We start from the raw sequence: 13,360 nt of genomic DNA, 5'->3' as shown, positions 1-13,360 counted from the left end.
TACTTATGCCTTGTAAGAAAACTATAACTGTTGAAAAAACTGTTGAATTATTTTTTCATCATGTATGGATTCACTTTGGTTTGCCTACTTCCATTATTAGTGACAGGGATTCCAGATTTGTGGGGAATTTTTGGTCCAACCTATGGGAGATGATGGACACCAAGTTGAAGAAAAGCACTGCTTTCCATCCGCAAACAGATGGACAAACAGAAGTTGTGAACAGAACCATTGTGCACCTCTTGAGAGGTTATTGCAGCAAGCATCCCAAGCTTTGGGATGAACATTTGCACTACATACAGCATGCTTACAACCGTGCCAAACACTCTTCCACAAACACCTCACCGTTTGAAGCTTGTTTTGGTTACTTGCCAAAATCACCTCTGGATTTCATTCTTGAGAAAGATGTTGCCATTGAGGGACATAGTGATATTGACAAAGCTCGTTGATTCATTGAAAGAATTCAGCAAATACATCAGCAAATTCAAGAACAGCTTGAGAAGAGTCAAGGCAAGTACAAGGAAAGACACGACAAGCATAGAGTCGATCACAAGTTTCAAGAAGGGGATGAGGTATGGCTGTACATTAGTAAGGAAAGGATGCAAGGAGAAGGTAAAAAGCTGAAGCCTATTCGTTATGGTCCATTCAAAATCGTCAAGAAGGTTGGAAATAATGCTTTTCAATTAGATTTGCCTTCCTACATGCAAATGTATTCTGTTGTCAATGTGGAGAACTTACGTTTGTATGAACCTCCTTTGATTGTTGATCATGAAAGTGTTGTTCAGCTGCCATCTATAGAAGATTTCTCGCCAGAATTCTTAGATGAGCTGAAAGAAGATACAATCCTTGACAGAAGGACACGCACTTCAAGGAGGGGCGGTGTAGATTATGTTCGGGTTGGTTTCAAAGGCAGCAAACTGAACAAGGCAAAGTGGATGGAGGTGGACAGAGTGAGGGAGCTGTACCCTCACCTCTTTAACAGGTATTTGAAGGCTTTTGGGGTCCAAAAGCTTCCCAATGGGGAGGCGTGATCAGGTGCCCATGTCCTAAGTGTCGTAAAAATGCTCAAAATTCAAAGTGCTCAGAACTAGTTCAAAGCTGAATTACTAGAAAGTGCTTGTCCTTCCGATTCCGGCGCCACAAACGGTTCGAAAAACGGTCGCCGTATGAGGAAGATATGGCCAAAAGAATATTTTGCCCAAAACATCAGAAAATTTGAATTTTTAAAAAAAAATTAAAAAAGGAATATTCCGCAGAATATTCCTTTGAATATTCCCTTTTAGCAGCCAATCACAGGCCGCCACGTGGCAGGCTCGGAGGGCACCACGTGGCAGGCTCGGAGGGCACCACGTGGCCCCAGATGACGTCAGCAAAATTGGATGGCGGTGTATTAAAATGGGTTTTGGTCGGATGGGGTTTTGAACACCCAACCTCTGGTTCATTACTCCAACAATTTACCATTAGCCCATGTTGCCTTTGGTTGATGAATGGGCAGATTAAATCTTGGATAAAGTTTAAACTTGGTTCTGGCGGGAAACCAAAGGGTGCCAGCCCCTAAAGGCCAGCCCCCCCAACACCATACGACCAGCATGCAAGAACCAGGAGCTTAAGCAAACCGCCAGCCCGCCAACGGTCAGCACGGAATCTGAGGCAGACATTAAATTTAACTGCAGTAATATGGCAGCAGAATTGGCAGAGCGCCAAATTTGGCGGTCCCGCCATATTTGGCGGGCTTAACTGGCCGTCACTAAATGTAACTGGGGTTTTGTTAGGCCAAACTGGCAGTCAGGAGTAAATGGCCATAACTTTGGCCCAGAAAGTCGGTTTTGGACGAATTTTTTTTTGATTTTGGGTATTTTCGACCTTATGAAGCCATTGGTGCAGGTCTTACAGCCATCAGAGATCATTTGCAGACGTTTTGAAGCCATGGAAGTTCTAGGAGCCACTAGGGCCCAGTATTGGGAAGACTGTACAGGGTTGCAGGTATCCATTGGAGGTGATCCAATAGTCAATCCTGAAGGATTAAAGTGTTATGAATCCATTTCTACCATCTATTTCTCTTGTAGATGCTTCTATTCAGCTGTATTTTCAATTTGAGCATTTTATAAAAACAAGGACAAGCCCATTTGGGGGCTTTGGACCCAGCAGATGTAGCCCTGGAGGGGGTGAACTGCTTTATCAACTTCTTTTTCATATGTGGTTGGTTTATTTTGCAGAACAAATTCGTTTTAATGTGTTAAACAGTAAAAGGAAAAAATTCTGCTATGCTTAGATGGGTCATAAACAGTTGAAAATTTCATGTGTTTCCTTTCTGCAAGACATGGAAGTCTTTTAAACATGTTTAATTCTGAATTGAATACCTTGCAAAAAAATTTCAAGTAGTTTCAAATTCAGATCACTCGAGGATCCATTAACTCTGACGATGTGTCTGTTTACTAACACTTGTGGGTTTTGGTGTAACGGAAATTGTGATCCCAGCAAGTGGTATCAGAGCCAAAGGTCTCAAGTTCGAATCACAGCCAGCTCACGCTGGGGGGGAGATTGTTGGGCATTGGATAATCTAGCACTCCCCGTGTGTTTCGTGACATGGACTAACCGCCTCTTGAGGATCCATTAACTCTGGCGATGTGTCTGTTTACTAACACCTGTGGCTTTTGGTGTAACGACAATCGTGATCCCAACAGAAGTTTAATACAGAAAGGGCGGTTGGAACAGTTACCCCGACAACCTGCTTAATGAAACAGACTGGCGCAAGTTTCTTCACAAAACCATCTCGAGTGAAGAGAACCCCCCAGAGAGTCCAAGTGAGTCTAGTCGACATCTGCTCTAGGTACAGTGAGATCTTTCCTTCACTGTCACCTTAGGAAATAATCTTAAGTTTATGGACATTAAGGTTACCAACAATAAAAAATACAACTGGGGGAACAGTCTACGATCCGATATATGCGCAAGGGCAGAGTAACAAAGCTTAATCCCCTTGAAGGCTCCTTGACATGGTCAATCCGAGGTTTACCAACAAGTGACCCCAGGCTCCTCGACAATGGTTAATTTGAGGTTTACCATTTATAATACGTGCAAATCTTCTATCTTTCCCAATGAAACAGAATTGATTGTCTCAAATGTTTGGACATGATCTCGTGATTGACTCCTTTAAGAGAAGCTTCTCAGAATGTATCAATCACAATTGGATTTATTTGCTACTGCAAGATGTATCTACTTGTTTGTTTTAACTATCTTGGAGAGTTAATTACTCCCTATTCCAAGATACCAGCCTAATCTATATTGGTGATAAGAGCCCTAGAAATAGAAAAGATTACTAGATCAATTTTAATTAAGTGTTGCTTTTATGGGTTGTTCTTTAAGTCGATAGGTACGGAAATGAAACTTTGATGGTGTGAAGACTCGACTCCAAACACACTAAAAAAATGCACCTAAAATGATAAGCAATTCATTTTCTTTCAATGAAATTCTAGCTAAAAGAAAGAGTTTAAAAATGCAATTCTTTAAGAAACAATTCTTTCTTTCAACACGGAAATGGAAAGAAAAACCTTTTGTATTTCATGAACTCAAAACGAGACAAATAATTAATGCTCACAATAAATCCCTTTCCTTTTTCAAAACCCGAAACTACAAAAAAAAAGAAAAACAATTTGCTTCAAAAGAGATCTACAAGTTCTAGAAAAACACTCAAAACTACAAAAACTAATTTTGAGATCTAGAAACCTTAAAAATATAATTGAAAAAAAGCTTCAATTCTTTTTTGAGGATGTTTTAATTAGTTGTTCAGTAAACTAAGGATTCATTTGCTCAGAATAACAAAACAATCAAAAAATATCCAGATATGTTTTCTTTTGTAAAAGTGAAATTCAGAACTTATAACAAAGTTTGTTCAAAGATTTGCAATGAGAAAACTAAATCTATTTCTCACAAAGAATAGATTTCACAACCAAGTCAGACTCATCAAGAAGACGAAAAGACACCAGGGTGATGTAAGGTTTCTCAAGCTTCTGATCTTTGAGTCACTACAGAGACAAAGTGAAAACCACTCCAAGCATGCAAAACTTCTAGAAAATCATTCAAAACAAAAATACTATCAGGACTCATTCACAAGAGATTTTTGACAGGAAAAATACAGATCTAGGTAGACACTAAAAATCCTAAATCAAACCTAAACCTAACTGGAAGAAGATATCTTAGGTTTTGAAAAAAAAATTACATGGTTCACAGGCTCCAGAAGCAACAGGCGCGGTTCTGCTCTATTTACTAAAGGAAAATGCGGAGATGCCCACACTGTCTGTAAAGAGAAAGTGCGGTCCCCAGAAAACTTTGAAAAAAAAAAAAAACTTCAATATTTTGAAAGCAACCCAAGCCAGTATACATCAATCAAAAACCAGAAAACAAACAATTTTCTCAAGTCAAAACAAAGGAAAGCCAAAAATCAAATACTGTTCCCAGTAGAGTCGCCAATTTGTTGGTTGGATAAATTGATCTTGTGGACAAGGCCGATCTCCCTAGTATCAGAAGATAGTCTAGAAACAAACGGACAAACAAACCTATCTTTCTCTAGACATGTGATTTATAAGTAAATACTACAGAGGTGTTAAGATCCTGCCTTATATCCAATGCTTGTTCGTAGTAGTCATCCTCTAGTCGTTTGAAAGAGTTAACTTTGAAGACCTGCAATCACAAACAAGCAAACATTAAATAGCACCTGCATAGAAAATATTATAAACCATGTCTATTATGGTGATCAAGGAATCCATAAAATAAACCATGAATTAACAGCTTATTGAGAAAAACAAATATATTTGTATTAACTTTGAATAGTAGAAGAACCTTACAACCTTTTTAGCCTTGATGTTGAACAAGCTCTTCCTGCGGTTCGAAATAGGAATTTCCTTTAATTTGACAAGTATTGCACTCTTCCAAATGAGATACATAGAGGTATGTAATCTCTCCTCATAAAATCTCAACTAAAGAAGACTAAGTTCCAGTAGCATTTTACCTCAAAAATACTAAGCTTCTCACTCCCAAGTAACCAGCCCAATGCTTCTTTTTATAGTGCAGAGGAGGAGGTTACAGGTCCACCTATGAAGGGATAGAATACCGGATAAGCTGCTCACATCAAGGGGTTAGCTCCTTAAGGTATGGTATAGATGAACCTTAAAAGAGCGAACTTGCCACCTCAAGATTCCTTCTAGAAGCTTCTAGAAATAACTAAAAGTGATTTTTTTAGAGTATACTCGCGCCTTTTTAACTTTTACAGGGGTCTGCACCTTTAGCACAGAGATAGTGCGGTTAGGTGCTGCAAGAGACATGACCATTAGGTGCAGGATTGTAGGTAAGACAAAGAGAAAGTGCGGAACCAGAGTTTTAAAGACTTTTGAGGGCTTTTCTCTTTTTTCCCAGGCTTGATATGAGGAACTGATATTTTAGACTTGCAGAGGAGGAAAGTATGAGTGGTAATGAACTCACACAGATAGTAGAATGTCAAGGTGACAATTTTTAGTGCAACAGAAACCATAGAAAGCAATCAAGCTTCAAACACACATTAACCAAATCAAGAGACAATTGTAGTCATACAAGCATAACAACCAAGACAAATACACTGTAGGCACACTGGAAAATCATTGGCAGAGGGAAAAAAGACCAGTGAGAATAAGAAGAAAAAACCCTAATTTTTCTTATCCTCTGGGATCATTGTGCATGTTATGGGAAAAATGGAAATGCAAGGGTAATCAGTGCGATTGTAATTAACCAAGCAACGATGACATCGTGACTGTTAAGACTAAACCCGCGATGGGTGAGAAAAATTAGGGAAAATAAAAAAATCTTCAAGACCATAACAGACTAAGTGTCCTCAAGCAATAACTAGTAAGTGAAAATAGCTACAGAGAAGCAAACAAGCCAAAAAACTGATGGTGGTCACACTCATCACAGAATTAGGGTAAGGATTTGGTGGAAAGGGTTATAGCATCCCCACTAGAGTCATCGTTTTGTTGTCTAGGCAATCTTCTCTGCGAACAGAGATGATCCCTCTAGCCCAATGAGTGGGACTAGCAACCTGCATGACAATCTATTGGACACTTTCCAAAGTTACAATTGAAATAGGAGACGATGACTATGGCCTACCTCATTCTGATGCTATAATATTCTCCTTTGTTGAAGACCTTGAATCGCTTGCGCTACGGTCTCAATCCTACTTCTCACAACATTTAAATGCCTGCGCAAGTGATTAGGACACAACAAGGCATGCAAGTACAAATATGATAATCAAAAGTAACCTACTTAACAGATCAAGGAGCGTTATGATAAATGATACATCAACATACACATTTATGGAAAATGAACCAGAAGTTGTATAAATTAATAGAATAGAGGAAGCATACAACCAAGTCTTGATGTCAATAAGCTCTCCTTGAGTGAATGTCCAAGTCCAAGCTCAAGCTCTCCAAGCACTCCTTTTCCAAGTCAAATGAGTAGCATGTAGGCACAATCTCATTATAAGGGTGCAAATATCCAAATACCAACCATTTGGGAATGGGAGAGGATGAATATATAGGCAGGGAAAGGGAGTTAGGATCTCTCCAAATATAGGAGAAGGCCCTCATCTCAAGGAGGTATCTCATAGGGATAATACCAACAGGCCAAGCTGAGAGAACTCGACCTCTTCCACACTAAACAACCTCCAGCTCGTTGTTCTAGAAGTCTCTAGATCATGAAGATTCTTGTTCTCTTTGGGAAAATTTCCTTTTAGGGATCATCGCGGGTATCCAAGCCAAAAGGGTGATGGCATCGCGGGGCTAGTATAGTGCAACTAGCGACCATCGTGTTGTCCAATGTCAAGGGGGCGATGATACTAAAATTAGGGTTTTAGAGCCATTTCCTTCAGGGGAAGCTCAAGGTATTTTCCAATTAGTGTTTTAGGGATCTAAGCTACATATCTAGATGAGTACACTACATGATGGCCATGTTTCAGGTGCTTTTGGGTATGTCACAAGGATGTGCGGGAGGTGTGAAAAAATATTGTGTAACACTACAGGCAGTTGAATAAGGTAACGATCAAGAGCAGCATTCTTTAAGATCGACTTGAGATTGGGATACCATCAAGTACTCAACAAGGAAGAGGATATATTCAAAACTGCATTCAAGACTAGGTATGGGCATTATGATTTTGTTTTTGTTCTATTCGGTTTGACTAATGCTCTAGCTACATTCATGTCTTTAATGAATAGTGTGTTACGTCCTTATTTGGACAAATTTGTTATTGTATTCATTGATGACGTACTAGGATATTTTAAGAATGAGGAAGAACATGCCGAACATTTAGCAGTAGTGTTGAGATTGCTAAGAGAGCATCAACTGTATGTTAAGCTTAGCAAGTGCAGCTTATTTCACACTAAGGTACACTACTTGGGACATGTTGTCTCCAAGGAAGTCATGGCAATAGATCCAGAAAAGATAAGGGCCATCATGGAGTGGGAAGCTCGTAAGAATGTAGATGAGGTGAGATCATTCATGGGATTGGCAGGTTACTACAGGAGGTTCAATAGGAACTTCTCACGCATTGCATATCCTATCACATCAATGTAGCAGAAAGGTAAGAACTTTGAATGTACGGTGGAATGTGAAGATGGTTTTGAGAAAATTAAGTAGTTGCTGACACATGCACTAGTGCTAAAGATTTTGGATCCAAACAAGGAGTTTGTAGTGTGTACAGATGCTTACAAGAGGGGACTTGGTGGAGTTCTCATGCAAGAAGGACGGGTAGTGTGCTATGGGTCACAGAGATGAATGAGCATGAACATAACTATACAATGCATGATCTTCAGCTAGCAACAATTATACATGCATTGAAGATGTGGAGACATTATCTTTATGGGCAAGAGGTTTAAATTTATGAGCGATCATAGTGGGTTGAGGTATTTCTTTGACTAGATGAATCTAGATGTCACGCAAGCTAGATGGCTGGCTACTCTTAGCGAGTTTGACTTCGAGATCACATACATCAAATGGAAGGAGAACCTGGTTGCATATTCCCTTAGCTGAAGGTACAGGTAAATCATATAGTAGTTATAAGCTCCTATGGGATAGAGTTACAGGATAGGATCTTGCAGCCATGACAACGGGATGAAAAATACTTGGAGATTATGCACATGTTACAACAGAGTACAAGAACAAGTACAGGTTTAGGTGTAGGTACAGGGGATCATGATGCAGACTATCGTCTCACGACAGATGGCTTGGTGGGGTTTCAAGACAGGATCTATGTGTCGAATTGCAGTGAGCTCAAGAAGCTTGTCTTGAGGGAGTTTCATGTGAAATTGTATTCGGGATATCCAGGATATCAAAAGACATTGACAGTGGTGAAGAAGTTTTACTATTGGCCGAATATAAAGAAGGGAGTGGCAGAGTTGGTGGCTAGATGTTTAGGCTGTCGGTAGGTAAAGGAGGAATGCAAGCATCCAAGTGGTCTAATACAGCCTATTGCGATTCCAGAATGGAAATGGGAGGTCATTTCCATGTATTTCATTATAGGTCTTCCAAGGATAGTGAAGAAGCACGATTTTATTATGGTCGTGGTTGACAGGTTAAGCAAGGTAGCTCACTTCATTCCGGTAAAGACTACATATTTAACCAGTGAGGTAGCACAAGTGCTCATTAGAGAGATAGTGAGAATACATGGTGTTCCAAAGAAGATTGTGTCGGACAAGGATGCAAAGCTCATTTGCAAGTTTTGGAAGGAGCTATTTGCACGCTTGGGTACAAAGTTGGGCTCCAGTACAACTTATCATCCGGAGAAAAATGGTCAGATAAAGAGGGTCAATAGGACTTTGGAGGATATGTTGAGGATGTACGTGATGCACCGACAGAGGAAATGGGAGGAGTATCTTCCATTGGTGGAGTTTGCATACAATAATGGTTATCATGAGTCTTTGAAGATGAGTCCTTTCGAGGCATTGTATGGATGGAGTCATAACACTCCCATCATTTGGAGTGATCCAGTGAACAAGGTACTTATTGGACCGGACATGGAGCAGGAAATGTAGATTATAAAGAAGAATCTAAAGGAAAAACAGGATAGACAGAAGATTTATGCAGATCATCACAGGGTGTTCAAAGCGTTTCAGGTTGGGGTGAATATGTATTTGCACATCAAGCCCAAGAAAATCTCTTTGAGGATTGGTTCATGTGCCAAGTTGGCACCATGGTATTGCGGGCCTTTTGATATCCTTGAGAGGATTGTACCAGCGGAATATCGACTTGCACTACCTCCAACAGTGAAAGTTCATGATGTTTTCCATATTTCATTTCTTAAGAAGTATATAAAGGATGTTGATCATGTTACTGATTGGTCTGTATTGCAGGTGGAGCAAGAAGGAGGGTTCCAGTTGGAACTTCAGTGCATATTTTAGTGGAAACATCTCATGCTCAACAACAGAGCCATAGATCAAGTTAATGTGCATTAGAAGTGCTTTGGGCCTAAAGAAGCTACATGGGAGATGGCAGATCATATGCGGGCCCTATATCCTTCATTGTTTTCCAGTGTAGGCAAAGCAGTTTTGGCTTGATGTTGGTTTATGTTTGGCATATGTTTTGATGATGCTCTGATATTTGTATGTGTATATGTATATGGATGTAAATACCACCATGATCTAAGTTGTAAATTTCCAATAAGCGGTATGGTTATTATATTTTAATGTTGTCATGATGTTTTACTTTTGAGCAAGTTATTCATTGTAAATACTACAACGAGCTAAGTTATAAATCTCCATAGGAAGTATGTTTGATTTTCAGTGGTTTTGTTGTGGTCTTGGTGTGGTTTAACACCGAGGATGATGTTCCCCAAGGGGGAGGATTCTACAATAGCCATGGTGAAAAAATCATGTAATAAAAGTTAATGAAGGTAAAATAAGACAACGGGTAAGGGACACATATTCCAAGTTGGATGTTCAGAAAATATATCCTAGTGGGCATCACTGGATGCGTGTTTTGGCTAAGGAAAATTGGAAAAGGCTAAGGCAAAGGCATAAAAGGCAAAAATGCATTTTTGGCACATTTATTTAGGAAAACAAAGGAAATTAGGAGAAAATTAAGGTGAAAGGTCATAGGTTGCATGTGAGGAGGAAATTGAAGGAAAATAATGAAAATGAAGAAATTAGAGGCCTCATGCATAAAAAAGCTTCTACATATCAGTTCATAAATTTTGTTAGTCTAATATTTTTCCAGTTCAAGTTTGGAGCTCTCTCATTATTCTCTCTCTCTCTCTCTTGGTCACTTAGAGTTTTCTTGGATCACTCTAGTTTGGAGAAAGGAAAGGAAAAGTAAGAAAAGGAAAGGAAAAGCAAGCAAAAATCAAGGAAAGGAAACCGGGATCAAGCAGCTTCAGTAGGAATACTTGCAGGTAACCTTTTGCATGTGTGATTTCCTAGCTAGTTTGGACAGGCATGTCTTTGCATGTTTGTGGCATGGTTTTATCAGTTTATGACAATGGATTTCAACCTAGCCTAGCATTTTTACAGAATCCATGGTGTATTAGGATGTTGATCTCAGATTTGAGCTTTGGAATTGTCGGATGGATTTGGAATCCCGAGCGAAGGTGGTCTCAAGGTTCATTCCCAAAGGCCTAGGAATCCCTTGACCAGTTTAGGCAGGATACAAGGTAAATCCTGAGGGAGAAGTCTCGGTTTAGGGCCTAGTGATCATGGTTTGGATTGTGGTAAAGCGTCGGAGACAAGGAGATGGAAAATTCCTCAAGGATAGTGATGGATTATGGATAGCATTTCAAGTTTTGTTCGGTTGTGATTAGAGCACCGATTTTGGTGTGATCACGGTTTGGTGAGGGTGGAGGTGGTTTAACCTTTGGATTCCCTTGATTTTTGTTGGATTGGTTGTTCTATGAGATCCCACATTCATGCTTGGAATATGGCACGAGGGTGACTGGCTAAAAGAGAGATTTGGTTCAGCCACATCTATGGTCGGGTGGTGCATGGAAGTCCCGAACCTGGTCAGATTTGCCTATAATTAATAAAAGCTAAGTTCTCTTACTTTTGCACTTATTTATATGTGGATTTAATGGCTATAATATCTCTTATATTTATATGGTTTTATGATGGTTATAAGCATGGTTGAATGACTAGTTCATGTCATTGTTATTTCATATATTTGCTTGTAACTATTAAATGGATTGATGCAAGACCTAATTAATGATTTAGTAGCTCAATGGAGAAGGAGGTGATCCTTTTGGTGATGTTTCATAAGTTATTTCAGTCATTTATGCTCTATCTTGTATCCTAGACCTGTAGGTTGAATTGATGCCAAGTGTTTGACAAAATATCAGTATCGGTTGGGGATGCTCAAGCCTAGTCCTGGCGGTGATTTTTGATTGATCAGCATAGTTATTATGTTTTTAATGAATTCTAGAAGTTACAACAATTTTTGGGCAGAGGCCAGATTCTCGGCTAGAAAAGTGGCTTAAATCTTGGGGTCACTGGCATAGAACTAGCAATTTTAGTCCACATTCACTGGCAAGCAGTCTTGTGAGAGAAACTTTGGGTTGCTAGTCGCTCCCTTGCCCATAGCATGAGAGTTGTTATGGCCTAAGAGCTATAGAATAGCAGTGGGACCCAGGGACAGGTTGTCTGAGTGGTTGATTTGTCTCCTAAGGGTTACGTTGATGATGTTGGATGACTGTATGTGATGTTCTATCGATTCTGCTTCCTTAAGGTGACAGAGGAGGTCGAATCTAATTGTAATAGCATCTCTCCTCATGTTTACACTGGTTGGCATGGTTACTTTGGGTAGAACTGGGAGGGGGTGTTACAAGTTCCTCAATTGAATTGTCAAAGAATTATGTTTTCACAAGAGGACCAAGCACATTGATGTTAAATATAATTTTATTAGAGATTTAGTTAATAATGGTGAAATTGTGTTGCATCACTGCAAGTCACAGGAACAGTTTGCTAATATTTTCACAAAGCCATTGGCACATGAAAATTTGGTATATCTCAGAGACTATTTGGGAATTGTTAATGGAGGCAGTTGTGATTAATAGGGAGTGTTGGAAAATTAATCCCAACCACTGCGTTAATTAGGCTGACAATAACAATACGTGTGGTACACCTTAACTGCAGGTTTCGGATTTTGTTTCCAGGCTGAAAGACAAAAGTTCTAAGCAGGAGTACAAGTTCTCCATTCCACAACACATTAGACCATTCTGCAACACACATCAAGCATTTAAGAACGAATGTGAATTTAATGTAGGGTTGGTAATTAAGTATGGTCAAATATTTACTTCGCCAGTGAAATATGTACTCTGCAACATAGATCTGTACAATCACCCATCTTGTGTCATAATGTTTTGTTTATTCATGCATTAATGTGTCAAAGATATATGTTTTGATAAATATGTATGAATAAGTTTTTAGCATAATCAAGGGTGTAAGTTTGAGTGGTAGAGAGGAGAAAATTGTGGAGAAAATATTCTTGGGTGCATGAAAACGGGTTCTTACGGAGTTTTACAAAGAGTTACTCCGCAACCCCTAGTGAAGCATAAATCATAGTAAGATCTTTTATTTACTTGGTGAAGGAGTTGCAACCTCCATGTGAATGTATTTCATGCATTAAGAGATGTAATCCAAAGTTTAATTGTGTTGCTCCATTTTACTCTGTTATACTCTGCATCAAATTTCTGTTTTTAAGCCTCTATTCAGTTGCGATTTGTTCGCCACAACTGAAGATTTGACCTCCACAGCTTATTTTTTGACGGAAAAACTCCTCTCCTCGACCTCCTTGGAATTTATTTCACACACATCTTCATGATGTTTTCCCCAGCATCAGGTGTTTCACGATATTATTCATGATGTGGCAATGTTTATAGCCAAGAAAGAGGAGAAATCTATGGCCAGCCAAAACCTATCAAACTTCCCAGAGCACCACGATGAGAATTTCATAAGGATATCATTTCCTGATAATGATAATGGGTATCTGCCCACAAACTTGAGATGCCCAAAGCTAGAAAGTCTTATATTTGAAGGCAATAGATATTTGAAGCTCAAGGCATTTACCAATCAGTGTTTTAGGGAGGATCTAAGCTACATATCTAGATGAGTACACTACATGATGGTCATGTTTCAGGTGCTTTTGGGTATGTCACAAGGATGTGCAGGAGGTGTGAAAAAATATTGTGTAACACTACAGGAAGTTGAATAAGGTAACGATCAAGAGCAGCATTCTTTAAGATCGACTTGAGATCGAGATACCATCAAGTACTCATCAAGGAAGAGGATATCTTCAAGACTGCGTTCATGACTAGGTATGGGCATTATGATTTTGTTATAGTTCTATTCGGTTTGACTAATGC

The sequence above is a fragment of the Pinus tabuliformis genome, chromosome Q (genome assembly GCF_031772625.1).
Source record: "Pinus tabuliformis cultivar Carrire ecotype Pingquan chromosome Q, CPIR1, whole genome shotgun sequence".
In the NCBI taxonomy this organism is placed as follows: Eukaryota; Viridiplantae; Streptophyta; class Pinopsida; order Pinales; family Pinaceae; genus Pinus; species Pinus tabuliformis.
Note: the sequence above shows the minus strand (reverse complement) of the source record.